The following is a 19,888-nucleotide window of genomic DNA, read 5'->3' on the forward strand; positions in this document are numbered from 1 at the left end:
TGAATAGCAACGGTCCTGCGACACTCCCTTGCGGCAAACCTGAAATCACTCTTACTTCGGAAAACTTCTCTCCATTGAGAATGACATGGTGCGTTCTGTTATCTAGGAACTCTTCAATCCAATCACACAATTGGTCTGATAGTCCATATGCTCTTACTTTGTTCATTAAACGACTGTGGGGAACAGTATCGTACGCCTTGCGGAAGTCAAGAGACACGGCATCTACCTGGTAACCCGTGTCTATGGCCCTCTGAGTCTCATGGACGAATAGCACGAGCTGGGTTTCAAACGATCGTCTTTTTCGAAACCCATGCAGATTCCTACAGAGTAGATTTCTAGTTTCCGGAAAAGTCATTATACTCGAAGTCCGCCCCAGTAGCTGAGTGGTCAGCGTGACGGATTGCCGTCCTCTGGGCCCGGGTTCGATTCCCGGCTGGGTCGGAGATTTTCTCCGCTCAGGGACTGGGTGTTGTGTTGTGTTCATCATCATTTCATCCCCATCCGGCGTGCAGGTCGCCCAATGTGGCGCCGAATGTAATAAGACCTGCGATATGGCGGCCGGACCTGCCCCGCGAGGGGCCTCCCGGCCAATGACGCCAAACGCTCATTTCCATTATACTCGAAAACAATACATGTTCTAAAATTCTACAACTGATCGACGTTAGAGATATAGGACTATAGTTCTGCGCATCTGTTCGACGTCCCGTCTTAAAAACGGGGATGACCTGCGCCCTTTTCCAATATTTTGGAACGCTACGCTCTTCTAGGGACCTACGGTACACCGTTGCCAGAAGGGGGGCAAGTTCCTTCACGTACTCTATGTAAAATCGAACTGGTATCCCATCAGGTCCAGCAGCCTTTCCTCTTTTGAGTGATTTTAATTGTTTCTCTATCCCTCTGTCGTCTATTTAGATATCTACCATTTTGTCATATGTACGACAAAGTAGAGAGGGAACTACAGTGCAGTTTTCCTCTGTGAAACAGCTATGGAAAAATTCATTTACTGTTTCGGCCTTTAGTCTGTCATCCTCTGTTTCAGTACCATTTTTATCACAGAGTGTCTGGACATTTTGTTTTGATCCACCTACCGCTTTGACATAAGACCAAAATTTCTTAGAATTTTCTGCCAATTCAGTACAAAGAACTTTACTTTCAAATTCATTGAACGCCTCTCGCATAGCCCTCCTCACATTACATTTCGCTTCACGTAATTTTTGTTTGTCTGCAAGGCTTTGGCTATGTTTATGTTTGCTGTGAAGTTCCCTTTGCTTCCGCAGCAATTTTCTAACTCGGTTATTGTACCACGGTGGCACTTCTCCATCTCTTACGATCTTGCTTGGCACATACTCATCTAATGCATACTGTACGATTGTTCTGAACTTTGTCCACTGATCCTCAACACTATCTGTACTTGAGACAAAACTTTTGTGTTGAGCCGTCAAGTACTCTGAAATCTGTTTTTTGTCACTTTTACTGAACAGAAAAATCTTCCTACCCTTTTTTAATATTTATTTTTACGGCTGAAATCATCGATGCAGTAACCGCATTATGATCGCTGATTCCCTATAATGCGTTAACTGTTTCAAATAGTTCGGGTCTGTTTGTCACCAGAGGGTCTGATATACCATCGCCACGAGTCGGTTCTCTGTTTAACTGCTCAAGGTAGTTTTTAGATAATGCACTTAAAAAGATTTCACTGGATTCTTTGTCCCTGTCACCCGTTATACACGTTTGAGTCTCCCAGTCTATATCCGGCAAATTAAAATCTCCCCCCAGAACTATAACATGGTCGGGAAATCTACTCGAAAGATTTTCCCAATTTTCCTTCAGGTGCTCTGCGACAACAGCTGCTGAGCCTCCTTTAACCGTGACCTTCACCCAGATTATTTCGCATTTCGGATCTCCGTCAGTTTCCTTCGATACTATTGCACTTCTTACAGCTATAAACACGCCTCCCCCTTCACTGTCCAGCCTGTCTCTGCGGTATACATTCCAATCTGAGTTTAGAATTTCATTACTGTTTACACCTGGTTTCAGCTAACTTACCGTCCCTAGTACTATGTGGGCATTGTGACCGTTTATGAATGAGAGCAGTTCTAGGACCTTTCTATAGACGCTCCTGCAGTCTACTATTACCACATTAATATTGTCATTTCCTGTTGCGTTTTGCCTACTACTACCTTGTGGCGTCTCAGGAGACGTGTTGTCGGGCCTAGGGAGGGAATTCTCTAACCTAAAAAACCCACATGTGCACTCCACACGTACTCCGCTACCGTTGTAGCCGCTTCCTGCGTGTAGTGCACGCCTGACCTATTCAGGGGGAGCCTACATTTCTCTACCCAATAGCGAAGGTCGAAAAATTTGCACCCCATATCTCCGCAGAATTGTCTGAGCCTCTGGTTTAAGCCTTCCACTCGGCTCCAAGCCGGAGGATCGCGATCGGTTCTGGGAACGATGCTACAAATAGCTCAGATTCCACCCCGCGAGCGAGGCTTTCCGCCTTCACCAACTCCCCCAACCACCTGTATGAACTGAGGATGGCTTCTGAACCCAGACGGCAGGAGTCTTTGGTGCCGACATGAGCAATAATTTGCAGTCAGGTGCACCCAGTGCTCTCTATCGCCGCCGGCAGGGCTTCCTCCATATCTCGGATGAGACCCCCTGGCAAGTAGACAGAGTGAACACTGGCCTTCTTCCCCGACCTTTCCGCTATCTACCTAAGGGGCTCCATCAACCGCCTAATGTTGGAGCTCCCAATCACTATTATACCCCTCCCCCCGTGTGACTCCTCGGACCTTGCTGAAGGAGCGGCCACATGTCCACTCACAGGTTGAGCGGGCGATGCCACACGGCCAGCCTCCACATTGATCCTCCGCCTCGGGCGCCGCGAACGCCGCTGAACCCGCCACTCCCCTTGGGGAGAGGGTGGCCCAACCGCGCCCGGTACCCGCGAAGATGTCTCGACAGCAAGGACCATGGGCGAAGCATGTAGAAGATATACTTGGTAGGGCGCCACATTATGTAAATAATCATTTTAACGTATTCTGTAACATAAATAAATAATAAAAAATAATAATATCCTGCAGCATGGAGCTCGTTAGGACAGTTTGTAGGTAATTAAGTCATTATTTGTAATGGAATATACGATTCACGTTCTGAATAATCTTTGATCTACAACAAATTTTAAGGCAAAATGAAACTCAGTCAACGTCTGATTTCCGGAAGAAAGAGAGAGATTAAGAAAACTGAAAACTACTGTATTCATATGATGTAGAGTCAGAACCCACGAAAAGGGCCTTTGATGTGTAATGAAAAAGTGAAGGACGTAGGTAAGGGTCTCAATTTATCTCTTAATTTGGATTCCAGAATCTATTCCATGAATGCAAAAATAATTCATAGCACCAGAAGATACCAAGGGTAGTGGAGTTTCTATTTATGGAGCTTTACCGTCTGCAACTATATCAGAATGAATTAGTTTTCTATTGAACTTGTCACAAACTGCGGGAAGCGGATGCTTGAATAATAGTACGACCATTCTGTATTTGATCATTCTTATTTGTCCAAAATTTATTTGTGTCATCACATTGCAGTATTTCCACACCTAAATTAAAATACTGTCTCCACCATTAATAAAATTAAGACTACATAAGAGCTACAAGATGCATGGGGTATGAAAATTTTAGTATTAGTAATTGTAAAGGGCCTATTTAATGAAGGAGGAGAAAAAGCAAGGAAAAGAAACTAGCAGCTTTTGACGCGTGATGCTACAGCAGGATGCCTAAAAATCAAGTAGAATGTTAGTAGGTTAAGAATGGATAGGCTAGCGCAAGAAGTGGTACAACATATAGAAATGTGTAAATTGATGATCTCTAAGTCACTAAGGGTAAAGACTGCAGAGGGCGTTCCAAAAAGATTCATTTAGTTTCACAAGATTATATCTTCTACATGAATGAATGTAGACTCTTGGAGTAGATTTTTGAATTACCGAAACTGAAAATATGCTTTGTAGGATATTTCAAGTTGCTGGTTCATGTACTTGAGAGTTGATATATCTCTGACTCCGCTAGGTCGCTCGATCTTTCGTTACCCAATGTGTATCGAGATGAAGAGTGACACCACAACAGCCAAAAGTGTTTTCCGTTCTCCATTTCAACAGCTGCCTCCCTATTACAAGTCTTCGGCGTGCTTTCGTAGAGAGTAAGGTGTTGCGCTTCTTACTACTTTAAAGGGCATGACCCTCCATGGTCCACCGATCTCGTTGTATTTGACTCCCAAGACGACAGCAACAACATGATTGTACGAGTAGTAACTCTTGAAATGCTCTTGAAAGATGAATGTAGTCTGGGTATCGTCTGGATGCATACTGGGCGTCCATTGGAGGGCACTATCATAATTTCTGAAATCTAATGAAAACTTAGACCATAAGTGTGCATGGCTGTGAGAGTTATATCCTTGTAAAATCGGAAGGTTCTTTTGAAAATGAAATATTTACAGTATTACACGTAGATTGTCATGTAGCCCAATTTTCTGTTTACATCGACGTTGAACATGAAAAACGGATGAACCTTTCTGGAATACTTCTCTTATGTTAATGAGTAGATGAGCCAAAACGATACGACCACCTGCTTAATAACGTGTTGGCCCAGCTTTGGAACGTAGCAAAACAGTGATTATGTGTCGCAGGGATTCGTCAAGCCTATGGTAGGTTCATGGAGATATGCGACACCAGATCCCAACGTACGGATCATGCAGTTTCCTTTAGTTACGGACGGTGGTTTGTGGCGGCGGTGCTGCAGCCCGGTAGCGTCTCAGAAGTATTCCAATGGGTTAAGATCAATCATATTTGTTCTAAAACATATCAATGTGAATTTCTTATCATGTTCCTCAAACTGTAGCAGCGCGAGTATGGTCTCGTGATGCGGATAGGTATCCTGTTCGAAGGTGCTATAACCGTCGGAGAAGATTTCAAGCATCAACTAATGCAGGTGGTCCTCAATAACGTTGTTGTAGTCCATGGTTGTCATGGTGGTTTCGATTACTATCATGGGTCGCGTGGAAGCTCAAGCGTTCGGACAAGACTGTTGATTTGGTGTAGCTATAATCGTTATTCATCTAAGTGACACACTGCAATTCATCTACAGTCCCTTTTCCGACTGTAATCTTAACTGTTATTACCTTTGGTTCAACTTGGGAACTGTACAGAATGTCTGCAGTAAAGTGTCCTGTTTATGAACTGCGCTGAACGCTGTGGTCTTAGCACCTGCACCAGAACCATCACAGTACTCTGTCGTCAGATCTCCAAAGACTGCGGCGTATCCTATTTTACAAAGGAGGTTAACCACGGCCATCCACGATTTGTGATAAGGCGTCTTCAAGCAATGCCTTGTCGCGTACTCGAAGTTCCACCTACCTTTGACCACCTCTCACAGACATTCACGACCCTAGCACGCTAACAGCCGACCAGCTTCGCTATTTCCGATACATTCGTTTCCAGGCTCAGGCGAAAACAATCTGCCCTTCTTCAAAGTCACCTATGTTAGTGTATTTCCCAATTTGCTGCTCGTATCGCAGTTACAATGGTTTCGCACTCGTCTCTGCTTCATTTTTAGACTTTCATTTCCACATCATGTATCCCAACATCACTAGGCGACACTGAATCTCGCAATGGGCAGGAGCCATGCAGTTTTAGAAAATCTTTGTTTGTAAAGATCTAGGGATTGCTCTAAGGTAAAAAGGGACTGAGGAAATGAAGGACCGTTTGAAAGATTGCTTCGATTCAGAGCTGAAAAAAGTGCAATTAATCAGTGATGTGACCTGTTCAGGTCTCTCCAAAATTCTGAATGTTTCAACATAGTGTTGGTACTACCAATAATGAGGAAGAGCAATGGGAGTATACAATTAGCTTCAATAGCGTCGATATATAGTTTACGACACGAACTGCGATGGAGGACCACTATCAGACTGGAAGCATGTGAGACGCTGACAGAGATGCCTACGTGGCTAACTGTTCGTTCGTCTTCCCGCGGCAAATTGTCTGTGGCCACAATTTACGACGATGGGTACCGCCTCAACGGGGTGGGGCAAGTAAATGTGGCCCGGAGAATAGAGTTCCAGGGTACATAGAAACTCAGCAGATGAAAGGGAATGCAGTGCTAACCTGACAGCAGATGTTGAAAGTGAGCACCTTTTATCTCTTAGCACTTTTTGGCTCTGGTCAGGAAGTTGCTGAAGACGGATCGAGGCTGCACTGCTGGAACTACTGCAACCTCATGCGAAATGTTCTGTAGCAGTTCTTGAATGCTATGAGTGTTATGTGATACACCACAGACTTGAGGACTTCTCGCATGAAGTAATCGCGCACTGACAGATCAGGTGGCCCAGGTGGCCAGCAAGATCCACGACCTCTGCTAACAAGTTTGCAGGCGTGAAGATTGTGTAAATGTGCTCAAAACTTCGATCGGCTGTATGGGCAGTTGCTCCATCCTATTCTAAGTAACTCGTTCATTAATGATGCCACAAATGGTTTCAATATCGTATCGTCCCGGCCACTTTTATTTGCTTCACCCGTAGAGTGTTCAGCCAAGAGTTACCAACGACTACCACTCATTCCAGGGAGTAATAATTGTTATTATACACTCGAGCGAGCATAATCGCTATCCTAACGAAACTAAATCCCAGTTTTTTGATTACCTAACGGGTCATGTCGTCTGCAGTCCGAAGACTGCTTTGATACAGCTCTCCATGCTACTCTATCCTATGGAATCGTTTCATGCTGCGCTTTGATACAGCTCTCCATGCTACTCTATCCTATGGAATCGTTTCATGCTGCATAAGTAAGGTAACGTACGTCAATTTGTACTTTCTTACCATTTGGTTTCTACAATTTTTAACGTCCAAAATTCATTCCATTACAAGATGACAATTTCTTGATGCCTCAGGATACATCCTATCAAGCAGTTCCTTCATTTATTGAATTTATACAATAAATTACCTATCTCCCTAATTTGATTGAGTAAGATACTCATTTGTTGTCCGATCTACCCAGCTAATTGGCAAAAATCTTCATTTCTCCTCGCTAAACTGTACATCGTTCAGATTTCAATTTAGAACCAGGCTACGCCCTAAATACCTTGGTAAAAGAATTCGTAACAATTTCATTGTTACTGAACGTTTAAAAAGTTCCTCTTTTCCAGTCATGCTTCTCTTGTTACTTCCAGGCTGCATTTTATATCGTCCATATTTCGGTCATTTTGCCCAAAGAGCAAAACTCATATACGATACTTCTTTTGGTGTTTCATTTCCTAACCTGATGCCTCAGCATCGCCTGGTTTAATTCTAATCACTCCATTACACTTGTTCTATTTTCATTGGTGTTCATCTCATAACGGTTTTTCAAAACACTATCAAGTCCGTTGATCGGCTCTTTCAAGACCATAGTCGTCCCTGCAAAGTCAAGATGTAACTGGCCAACTTCAAAGTTTTTATTTCTGTTCTCGGATACTGCTCCCAGAAAGCTTCGGCTTGTAGGTCTCTATATGCTGCATTAGCAAAATGGCTCACTAGTGTGTTCATGTTTCCTAAGATGTCGAACCAACTATCAACCATCGGCTTTCATAAACACAAAAAAAAATCTTCCAGCTGCAGAGACTATGTCTGTGTAGCACATTTTTAACTGAGTTCCTACATTTCCACGCTATTTCACACTGCGTTGTGACTTCGCGAATGAGTAGAGTTGAAGCTAATACTTACGCGTTCGTACCTGTTCTGATGCCATGGGCCGGGATTAGATCCTCAACACGACCACATTATGCTACTATGCTTCCAGCACGTGAAGGAATAAGTTCCACTTCAACATCACATTTAAAATAAATCTAAGAAGCGTGTCCCCTTACTGAGCCGTTTTTCACAATGTTTAACACATTTTACACATATTCTAGTGGATCCAGTTTCCGATATCTGTCAGTTGTATATCTGAAACACCTGAATAGAACCTTATAACCGTTTATAACCGTTTCTGAAACAATGTTATGGACTATTTCCATTGCTGTCCGATCGAGCGTCTGGTTTCTCAGTAATGACCTCCAAACATTAACTGCAATGGGAGCAGCCTTGACAAAAATCGTGCATTCTGTTCTGTGGAAGAGACTGATACAATCGTACCTAGTATGAAAGTTCAGATTATAATCTGTAGTGGGGAAGCTCGGACGTGGTAGGGAAGACAGAAAATTCGAAAAAGAAAATGCAAAGGCTCAGTCCAGAAATAGTAGGAGACAGTGAAGTGAAATGGAGAGAACACAAGAATTTCTGGTCAGATAAGTAAGGTGTAATATCAACAGTAGCAGTAAATGGTGTAACGGGAGTAGAATTCGTTACGAAAAGGAAGGTCGGGCCGAGAGTGTCTTACTATGAACAGTTCACTGACAAGGTTGTTCTTGTCAGAATCGGCAGCGAACCAACACGGACAACGTTAGTTCAGATATACATGCCAAAGTCGCAAGTTGGAGATGAAGAGACAGAGGAAGCATATGAGGATATTAAAGGATAACACTGCACGTTAAGTGAGATGAAATTCTAATCATGAGATGAAAATCTAATAGTCATGGGGACTGGAATGCAGTTGTAGGGGAGGGAGAAGAAAAAAAATGATTACAGGAGAATACGGCTTGGGACAACGAATGAGAGAGGAGAAAGACTAATCGTGTTCTGTAACAAATTTTAGCTAGTAATAGCGAATACTCTTCTCAAGAATCACGAGAGGAAGTTTACTTGAGAAAGGCCGAATGATACGGGAGGATTTCAATTAGATTACATCATGGGCAGAGGGAGACTCCGAAACCAGATACTGCACTGTGAAGTGTATCCAGTAGCAGATATAGACTCACAAGTAGTGGTGAAGAGTAGGCAGAAGATTAAGGCACTAGTCAGGAAGAATCAACACGCATAAAAGTGGGATACGCAAGTACTATGGAATAACGACAAAAGCTTTAAGTTCTGTAAGGCTATTGATGTAGAAATAAGGAATAGCTCAATAGGCAGTACTATTGAAGAGGACCGTATATCTCTAAAAAGGGCAGTCACTTAAGTTGAAAAGAAAAACGTAGGTACAAGGAAGGTAAGTACGAAGAAACCATGGGTAACAGAGGTAATACTTCAGGTGATCGATGAAAGAAGGAAGTACAAAAATGTTCAGGGTTCAAATGGCTCTGAGCACTATGCGACGTAACATTTGAGGTCATCAGTCGCCTAGAACTAAGAAATAATTAAACCTAACTAACCTAAGGACATCACACACATCCATGCCCGAGGCAGGATTCGAACCTGCGACCGTAGCGGTCGCTCGGCTCCAGACTGTAGCGCCTAGAACCGCACGGCCGCTCCGGCCGGCCAATGTTCAGGGAAATTCAGGAATACAGAAATACACGCCACTGAGGAATGAAATAAATAGGAAGTGCAGGAAAGCTAAGAGGAAGTGGCTGCATGGAAAATGTGAAGAAATCAAAAAGAAATGATTATCGGAAGGCCTGCTTTCGCATATAGGAAAGTCAAAACAGCCTTCGATGAAATTAAAAGCAAGGGTGGTAACATTAAGAGTGCAACCGGGATTCCATTGATAAATGCAAAGCAGAGAACGGATTGGTGGAAAGAGCAGATTGATGGCCTCTTTGGAGGGGATTTGCCTGATGTGATAGAAGAGGGAATCGATTAAGAAGAGAAAGGGGATCCAGTATTAGAATCAAAATTTCAAAGAGGTTTGGAAGATTTAAGATCAAATAATTTAGAAGGATAGGATTCGCTGATGACAGTGCTGTTCTGAGTGTAACCGAAGAAGAATTACAGGTTCTGCTGAATTTACAGTCTAATGAGCACAAAACATGGACCGTAGCGGTCGCGGGGTTACAGACTGAAGCGCCTAGAACCGCTCGGCTACCCCGGCTGGCACTAGCAATGACAAAAAGGCCATTCCTATCCAAGATAAGTCTTCTAGTACCAAACATTGGCCTTTATCTGAGGAAGATATTTCTGAGAATGTACGTTCGGAGCATAACATTGTATGATAGTTAAACATCTACTGTGGGAAAACCGTAACAGAATAGAATCGAAGCATTTGATTTTTAGTGTTACAGACAAATGTTGAAAATTGGGTAGACTGAGAGGGTGAGAAGTGAAGGCATCCTGTACACAATCGGAGAGGAAAGTAATATGTGGAAAATACTGACAAGGAGAACGGGCAGAATGGTAGAACATCTGTTAAGACATCAGGGAATGACTCACACGTTACTAGAGGGAGCAAAAAATGTAGAGGAAGGCAGAGACTGGAACACATTCAGTAAATAATTGGGAACGTAGGTTACAAATGCTACTCTGAGACGAAGTGGTTATTACAGGAGAGGAGTTTGTGGTGGGCCACATCAAACCAGTCACAAGACTAATGACTCAAAAGAAAGAAAAAAAAATCCTGACGAAGGAATGAAGATTAGCGTCTAACGTCCTCTCGAAGTTGAGGCTACTGGAAACGAAGCATCAGCTTGTATTGAGTAAAGTTGGATAAAAAGTCGGCTATAGCCTTTTAGACAAGTTACGATAAAACGTTTAATTCTATTCGCAATATATTCGGTGAAAATTATTACAGTACCCAAAAGAGGTCTACAGGGCTATAGCAGGCAGGTGTGGCTGGCTAAACGAAAAAAAATTGTGTTTCAGCTGCTCCTCACTAAACCTTCAATTCCAAATTAATAGAATTCATCCTACACGCCATTTTGAAACCAAAAGCAATTTCGTCTTATCGTTAACGTAGACAGGCATTTACTTTACTTTACTGCTTGCATTCCATGTTAAAAAAAATAACTACTACATCAAAGAGTGGAGCACTGAAATGTGTACTCCATATGAACTTGAGCAGATGGACTCCGAAATCGAAGAAGGTAGCTATAGGGCAAAGAGAATTTAGAGAAGTAGCCAGTACAGAATCACGTTGTGTCACTTCATCTGTGACGAATAGAAGTTTGCCTCAGCTGGACAAATACTTTCAGCCATCACATCTGAATAGCCTCCAATTACAACTGTACTTTGAATTCTTCATATTATGTGACGTAGAAGCGACGTGGTGGCTCGCAGAATAACCGCAAAGAGCATCGTACTTCTCTGGCACGAATACTAAGCTACTTTGTCTGCTAGATTGTTTCTCTTGATGTGACGATACCTTGGTACAAAGCAGAATACCACAACCTTTGCAGTGATGCAGCGGAAGAGAGTAATCGCGTATTTCAATCTTTTACTTGGTCAGTGCATCTGTCGAATTTCACGCAATCAATCGAAGTAATTTCCTAACACTACACAAATGCCTCTCATTGATAACAGAGAAATTTCAGGGAGGTGAAATCTGCGGACTTGAGTCACCTTGGCGCATATTACCATCATCGTTCTGCTATATTAGGTTACGCCAGGTCCAGAGTGCTTCACAAGAAAGAATTCATCCACTTTCACTACATCCTCTATATGAATAAGGACAGAAATTTTTGTTCAGTTTCAACGTACTTACTGGAACTGTAAGTTTACCCGACACAAGTTGTAACTAGCCCATTCATATCCTTTCTTGTCTGCTCATTACCCAATACACCTCTTGTAGATTTAATGACAACAAGAGAAATAAATTCGTAAGTTACCAATTCATATCGTTGCTGGTCCGCTCATTATCCTGTATGCTTCTTGTAGATTTAGAGATAAAATAAGTAAAATAAATTTAGATGTGTCCGTTTGAATACACAATTTGAACTGCGCCGCTGGCTTCCAGCACTTTTTATTTTTCCTCATTTTTCTTTTTCTAATCTGCGAGGGATTACTTGTACGTGCCTCCTCATACTAGTACACTGATCAAACAATGGCACTGCGTAGATGCACAATAAGGCAGTGTTACAGGTAGGCACGCTGAGGACTATCGTCTAGATGCTGGATATCTGTCACGCGCCCGTAGGAGAACACAATGAACATTAAGGGAGGGTAAGTGAACAATTTTCTTCATAACATAAAAGCAAAAAGAATCGCACGGTTGCAAGACCCTGCAAGTAAATCGGGTGAATCCTTGGAAAAATTAATTTTTAGTCCACCGCGTAAAAGAAAATACACCCAAAGCTTATTTCTTCTATACAGACCTTAATACTGGATGAATCTTTAAAAAACCTTTACACTTCGCCAAAGAGAGTTCAGTTATCATGTTGCATTACGCTATTTATATTTCCGGAATTTCCCACTGACACAGAATAATTAGTAATTCCTTAAGAACAACAACGGCAATCTAGCGGTAACGTCGTGCGTGTTATGTTCGTAGAATCTTCAGAGAAAAGTTCTGAAGTTCCTCCAAATACAATATGCACACAATATTTACTTCATTAAGCAGCACATGTAAGTTGTTCACAATTTTAACTGCACGGTATCAAAGAAATCTATTTGTGAAAAGCTGTCTTGAGTGCCCTCACATGTTCCAGCAGAATCCGGTCTCGCTTCGTTGTTGACCTTTCAATAGTTCACCGGAAGAGCCGAGCAGCTTTTGTGGCAGATTCTGCGAGAGCAGGCCGACAAGGGACCGCGAGATTCGTGACCAGGAAAACACTTTAAAACTCGTTCTCTTCTGGCCAATTTCAGCCACTGCAATGAATGGAGGATCAAGATAGCAGGGGGCTCGTAACTGCGGGACCACGGAGCTCTTACCACCATCCCACCACGTCCTCCCTTTCCCCCTCCAACGGCCGACTTGTCCCACCAATGAATGGCCTCCTGGAGGCGAACTCTGGCAGCTGAGCTTTCATTGCTATCGGCTACTGCCGCTGCTGCTACGGCTTTAGCTTCAAACGTGGGATAGCTACACGGCAGCCTAGCCGCCCTGGCTTCAATCGTTTTAAATTTGACGCCGGTGGCGCTGCTGAAGAACTGGCAAGCCACTGAAAAAGTTTCTCTTCGCCAGGCGACGAATTAGTCTCACAGACTGTATTCATAAGAAGCGGAGCCGATAGCTACGTTTCTTAGTTTGGTAATGGAAATTATTTTAGCTACAATTCTTGCAGTCACTCATAATTTCAAATGTTTCTTTCAATTAAAACGCAACAAATGTTTATTAATTTACCCCGCACTTGAGGTTTTGGTTAATCCCGCCATGAAGGAGGGGCTTGAGTGACATAGAAAAATCCCAGTTACATATTAATATACAGACTACTTCTCTACGGTAAACTAACAACAAATTTTGTCTAGTACCAGGCTACACGCACCGATAAAATGAGAATCAGACACAGATTAATTTATAGGGAAAGGTAATTTGGTAGTATTACAAAGAATTGTTTTGTTTTGTTGGTGCCAAATAATTAATTTTTTTAAGTTATTACACATATAAGCTACATTTTATAAACGTAATACACAGTTCCTACTATTGGCACTGTTCGTAACTGTACACAACACTGAAGCACAGACAAGAAGGTAGTTTTGCCGTCGGTCTGCAGTAGCAGTACGGTAACTTTACAACACAAAGTTTCATTGAGCCTGCTGCAGCAGTCCTCATCTTCAGAACATGAGTATTCACAAAAAACGTCACACACGCAGATAGCGTTCTTGGTAGGTTCTTTTTGGCAGCTGTCATGGCAGGGTATGGTGCAGAAAGAGCATTGTGTCAATGATGGACCTGTCTTTTTCTTCACATCAGTTATTTATGCGAAATTCTTGCCTCCGATAATATTTGCTACAAACGTTTTGCAGAGAGTTGTAGAACTGATGTAAGAGTATTGTTGACACTCGTACAAATAAGTAACCGAAAATGGAGTCCGATTGTCGTAAAGCTAAGCATTGAATTCCTAAGGTGCCTCTCCTCACATATTACACAAAATAAATAAACCAAATTGCTTATTTTTCACTTTATGTCTCATATACCTAATGTGTATAAATAAAAGGTACGTTGCTTGCTCACTGCAGACGTAAAATGGACTCACAAGTATGAAGAAAACGACAACTCTGATTCCATCGTGAAATGTGCCGCGCAACAGTAGCTTGTTTAATCAGTGCATGCGTTTGAGCACGGGAGAACGCAGCAGAACTGCTACACGAGAATACTTTGTCAAGCCATCTGATGGCAAAACAAGGAAACACCGCAGTGAAAATTATACTAAAATACTGAAAAATTGCCTGTACAGCGAAATTACCTTACTCTACTGTATATGTATATGAATATTAATTTATAAGATGAATATTAACAAACGTAAAACAATATTAATGGAATGTATCCCAATTAAATCAAATGATGCTAATATAGTTATATTTGGAAAGGAGACATTATAAGTAATCGTTTAGTATTTCTGGTTGGACAGCAAAATAACTGTCAAGTAACGAGCATATACACTGAAGAGAAAAAAAACTGGTACACCTGTCTAATAACGTGTAGGGCCACATCGATCACACAGAAGTGCCACAACACCAAGTGGTATGGATTCTACTAGTGTCTGAAGTAGCGCTGGAGGGAACTGACACAATGAATCCTTCAGGGCTGTCCATAAATCCGTAAGAGTACGAGGGGGTGGAGATCTCATCTAAACAGCACGTTGCAGGGCATCCCACATATGCGAAAAATGTTGAAATCTGCAGAGCTTGGTGGCCAGCGAAAGTGTATAAACTCACAAGAATGATTCTGGAGTCGGGTGTCGCATTGTCCTGCTGGAACTGCCCAAGTCCGTCGGATGCACGATGGACATGAATGTATGCAGGCGATCAGATAGGATGTTTACGTACGTGTCGCCTGTCAGAGTCGTATTTGAACGTAACATTGGTCTCATATCACTCCAACTGCACACGCTCCACACCAATACAGAACCTCCTCCATGATGAACAGTCCCCTGTTGACCTGCAGGGTCCATGAATTCATGAGGTTGTCTCCATACCCGTGCACGTCAATCCGCTCGATACAATTTGAAACGAGACTCGTCCGACCAGGCAACATTTTTCCATTCGTCAACAGTCCAATGTCGGTGTTAACGGGCATAGGCGGGGCCTACAGTTTTATGTCGTGCAGTCATCAAGGGTACACGAATGGGCCTTTGGCTCCGAAAGCCCACATCGACGATGTTTCGTTGAATGGTTCGCACGCTCACAGTTGTTGATTGCCCAACATTGAAATCTGCTGCAATTTCCGGAAGGGTTACACTTCTGTCACGTTTGGCGATTCTTTTCAGTCATAGATGGTCCCACTCTTGCCGGATGCTTTTCCAGCAGCAATGATGTTGGAGATTTGATGTTTTACCGGAGTCCTGATATTCACAGTACACTGGTGAAATGGTCATACGGGGAAATTTCCCACTTCTTCGCTACCTCGGGGATGCTGTGTCCCATCGCTCGTGCACCGACTATAACACCAAGTTAAAACTCATTTAAATCGTGATAACCTGCTATTGTAGAAGCAGTAACCACTCTAACAACTGCACCATACATTTGTGGCTTACATAGGCGTAGCCGGCCGCAGCGCCGTATTCTGCCTATTTGCATATCTGTCTATTTGAATACGCATACCTACTCTAGTTTCTTTGCCGCTTCAGCGTAAAATGCAGTCTGACATTAAAAGAAAAGAGTGTTGTTACTGGTATAAATTTGTTAGCGCTGAATATACATTTAACTATACATAAAAACCAAAACAGTCTACGATATTATTTTGTTTTAATCAGTGGCTGATTTAGATCGTAATGATCATCCTCAGCTTGATCTGTCTTCTTAAAGATAACAAAAGAGAAACTTCAAGGAGCCATATCAGTCTGAAGATGATTAGAATCCGGTCATTGAGTAAAAACAAATACTTTCGCTCATATACTGTTTCGGTTTTTGTATGTTGCATTCCATCGCTGTTATCTTCAGGGTCACCACATCACCCATGGTATACGTTTAACTGTTACAAAGTCTTGATTGCGGGTATTTGTGTCGAGAAGAGCCTTGTACTAAAGTGAAAGGTGGACGATAAGCAGTTCACACAACAAGAGAATAAAAGCTTATGAGGTATGGTGCTACAGCTGAGGACGCATCCTGCGGCATGAATTCATCGTCGATTTGCTAACATGTGGAACTTGAGAGGTAAAAATTACAGAGAGAAACCGAAGTTGGACCACAGTAAGCAAATTCAAATGGATGTAGATTACAGTAATCATGCGGAGATGACGAAGCTTACACAGGACCAACTAATACGGCGAGTTTCATCAAAACATTCGTCAGTCTGTAAATCTCAACACAACGTATTTGTATTAGGAGAATAACAATTGCTTTCAAAAATCTACTACTCCTCCACTTTTCACGTCAGCTGCTGTATTTGTGCAATAATAAAGAAGCGCAGCGATATTAAATCCGTGCATTTCAAAAGTTAGAGCCATGCGGAATTTAAATCCCAGAGTACGAATATTCTGAAAACAAGTACGCGTAGTTCTTACGTATTTGAGAATGTCTGACATGTACTGGCAATTTGTGGCAGACTTTCCACTAAGTTATAAATGTTTTCTCTCAATCGTAGATAGTCCATATGGAAATTATATTGACGTCTGCTATTGTGGATCGGGTTTAGACTGTTCACTCAATATCAGCTTTTGTTGTTAACCACGACCACCATTACGGCGGAATTATAGGATGAAGCCAAACTGCACGATACAGCTGCAGAGGCTCTCATGCATATTTTCTGAGCAGTTTTGTGTAAGGTCTTTGATACTTGGTTACCAACCAATTGCATTTCTGTTTTCTTAGTCATTTTTATGCGTGCATCAGTGCTGAACTGAAAGTTTCTACACAAGAGTGAAAACATTAACTACTTGCGCTCTATTGCTTGTTTGGAAATATACATCTTCCATTGACTAACTGTACATGATTTGACGACAATTACGCCCACTTCGATCTTCGCTATCGATCTTAAATCAAGCCTGCTCAAATTTTTTCTGGTCATTTTTTTCACACAGTTTTAGTGCTGGGACAGACACAGGGCTGGTGGTTCATTGTCCTCCTTATGTAAGAAAACAAGCCCCTCGGCGATTTATGAACCTTATGCAAAGAAATACTGAATTTAATTGATGAAAGGAGAAAATACAAAAATACAGAAAATGAAGCAGGCAAAAAGGAATACAAACGCCTCAAAAACGAGATCGACAGGAAGTGCAAAATGGCTAATCAGGGATGGCTAGAGGACAAATGCAAGGATGTAGAGGCTAATCTCACGAGGGGTAAGATAGATACTGCCTGCAGGAAAATTAAAGAGACCTTTGGAGAAAAGAGAACCACTTGCATGAATATCAAGAGGTCAGATGGAAACCCAGCTCCAAGCAAAGAAGGGAAAGCAGAAAGGTGGAAGGAGCATATAGAGAGCCTATACATGGGTGACGTTCTTGAGGAAAATATTATGGAAATGGAAGAGGATGCAGATGAAGATGAGATGGGAAATATGACACTGCGTGAAGAGTTTGACACAGCACAGAAGGACCTGAGTCGAAACAAGGCCCCGGGAATAGACAACATTCCATTAGAACTACTGACAGCCTTGGGAGAGCCAGTCCTGACAAATCTCTACCATCTGGTGAGCAAGATGTATGAGACAGGCGAAATTCTCTCAGACTTCAAGAAGAATATCATAATTCCAATCCCAAAGAAAGCAGGCGTTGACAGATGTGAAAATTACCAAACAATCAGTTTAATAAGTCACAGCTGCAAAATACTAGCGCAAATTCCTTACAGACGAATGGGAAAACTTTTAGAAGCCGACCTCGAGGAAGATCAGTTTGGATTCCGTAGAAATGTTGGAACACGTGAGGCAATACTGACTCTACGACGTATCTTAGAAGAAAGATTAATAAAAGGCAAACCTACGTTTCTAGCATTTGTGGACTTAGAGAAACCTTTTGGCAATGTTTACTGGAATACTCTCTTTCAAATTCTAAAGGTGGCAGGGGTCAAACACAGGGGGCGAAAGGCTATTTACAATTTGTACAGAAACCTGATGGCAGTTATAAGAGTCGATTGGCACGAAAGGAGAGCAGTGGTTGGGAAGGGAGTGAGGCAGGGTTGTAGCCTCTCACCGATGTTATTCAATCCTTATATTGAGGAGGCAGTAAAGGAAACAAAAGAAAAATTCGGAGTAGGTATTAAAATCCATGGAGAAGAAATAAAAACACTGAGGTTCGCTGATGACATTGTAACTCTGTCAGAGACAGCAAAGGACTTGGAAGGACAGTTCAATGGAATGGACAGTGTCTTGAAAGGAGGATATAAGATGAACATCAACAAAAGCAAAACGAGGATAACGGAATGTAGTCGAATTAAGTCGGATGAAGCTGAGAGAATTACATAAGGAAATGAGACACTTAAAGTGGTAAAGGAGTTTTGCTATTTGGGGAGCAAAATAACTGATGATGGCCGAAGTAGACAGGATATAAAATGTAGACTGGCAATGGCAAGGAAAGCGTTTCTGAAGTCGAGAAATTTGTTAACATCGAGTATAAATTTAAGTGTCAGGAAGTCGTTTCTGAAAGTATTTGTATGGAGTGTAGCCATGTATGGATGTGAAACATGGAGGATAACCAGTTTGGACACGAAGAGAATAGACGCTTTCGAAATGTGGTGCTACAGAAGAATGCTGAAGATGAGATGGGTAGATCACATAACTAATGAATAGGTACTGAATAGAATTGGGGAGAAGAGGAATTTTTTGCACAACTTGAGTAAAAGAAGGGATCGTTTGGTAGGACATGTTCTGAGTCATCAAGGGATCACTAATTTAGTACTGGAGTGCAGCGTGGAGGGTAAAAATCGTAGAGGGAGACCAATAGATTACACTAAGCAGATTCAAAAGGATGTAGGCTGCAGTAGGTACTGGAAGATGGAAGAAGCTTGCACAGGATAGAGTAGCATGGAGAGCTGCATCAAACCAGTCTCAGGACTGAAGACCACAACAACAACAACGTGCAAAGAGATGATACACTTTTTCAATTATCACATATATATTTAAGGCGAATTAATCACCTTAATGGCTGTCATTTATGACCCACATTACCTTTGTTGTAATAATTTGTGACCCACTGTCTTGATACAGCTGCCTGTAAATCTAGCCCGCGTTTTTATCCTAGGATAAATGCATGATGATTCAGTGCTCTGATGCAAATTATTTGTTGAGAGGCCATCTTCGCATTTCAAATTTTTTTAAAATAGATACATCACATGATATTCATGTCTTAGACATAAGTGACTAACACGAAGACCGCGATCATAGACTGCGATCCTTCAGAGACACCCTTGCCACTAATGTGATAGTTGCTTCTGTATTACGCACCACATGAAAGGCACGCTGTATTCACATTCCAATGCCATTACCGTCATTCTTTGAATGATACTGTGCAGCTCTACATTAGTTCTGTAGTTCTGGTATACAGATACTCTGATACGCAGCTATTAATAGCTCCCAGCCACAACAGCAAAGATAACTGTGCCAGGCAGTGCTAGACTATGGATAGGAACATCCGATTTTAGACTCCATGTCAGTCACTCGCAGGTTTTGTATCTGTCACCTCACTCAACAGCTATGAAACCAGCTTTGCCCTATCTCCTTCTTTAGTGAGGCACTTTATATATTCGGTAAGTTCGCTACCAAACCGCAAATAGTATTAGATTCTGTGTGGAAACAATTTCCACATAATTTACGTGTAAGTTACCTCTTTAGCAAAGCAGGTGGTCGTTAAATATAACTCATCAAATGAATTCGTAATTGAGAATATGGACAGTTATCAGCTGTAAAATGGAATGACGACAACGAAAATTTGTACCAGACCGGGACTCGAATCTGAACTTCCCGCTTATCGCAAGCGGTCGCCTCACCATTTGGCTATCCATGCACGACTCATTCCTA

This window comes from Schistocerca piceifrons, chromosome 6 (genome assembly GCF_021461385.2).
Source record: "Schistocerca piceifrons isolate TAMUIC-IGC-003096 chromosome 6, iqSchPice1.1, whole genome shotgun sequence".
NCBI lineage: Eukaryota > Metazoa > Arthropoda > Insecta > Orthoptera > Acrididae > Schistocerca > Schistocerca piceifrons.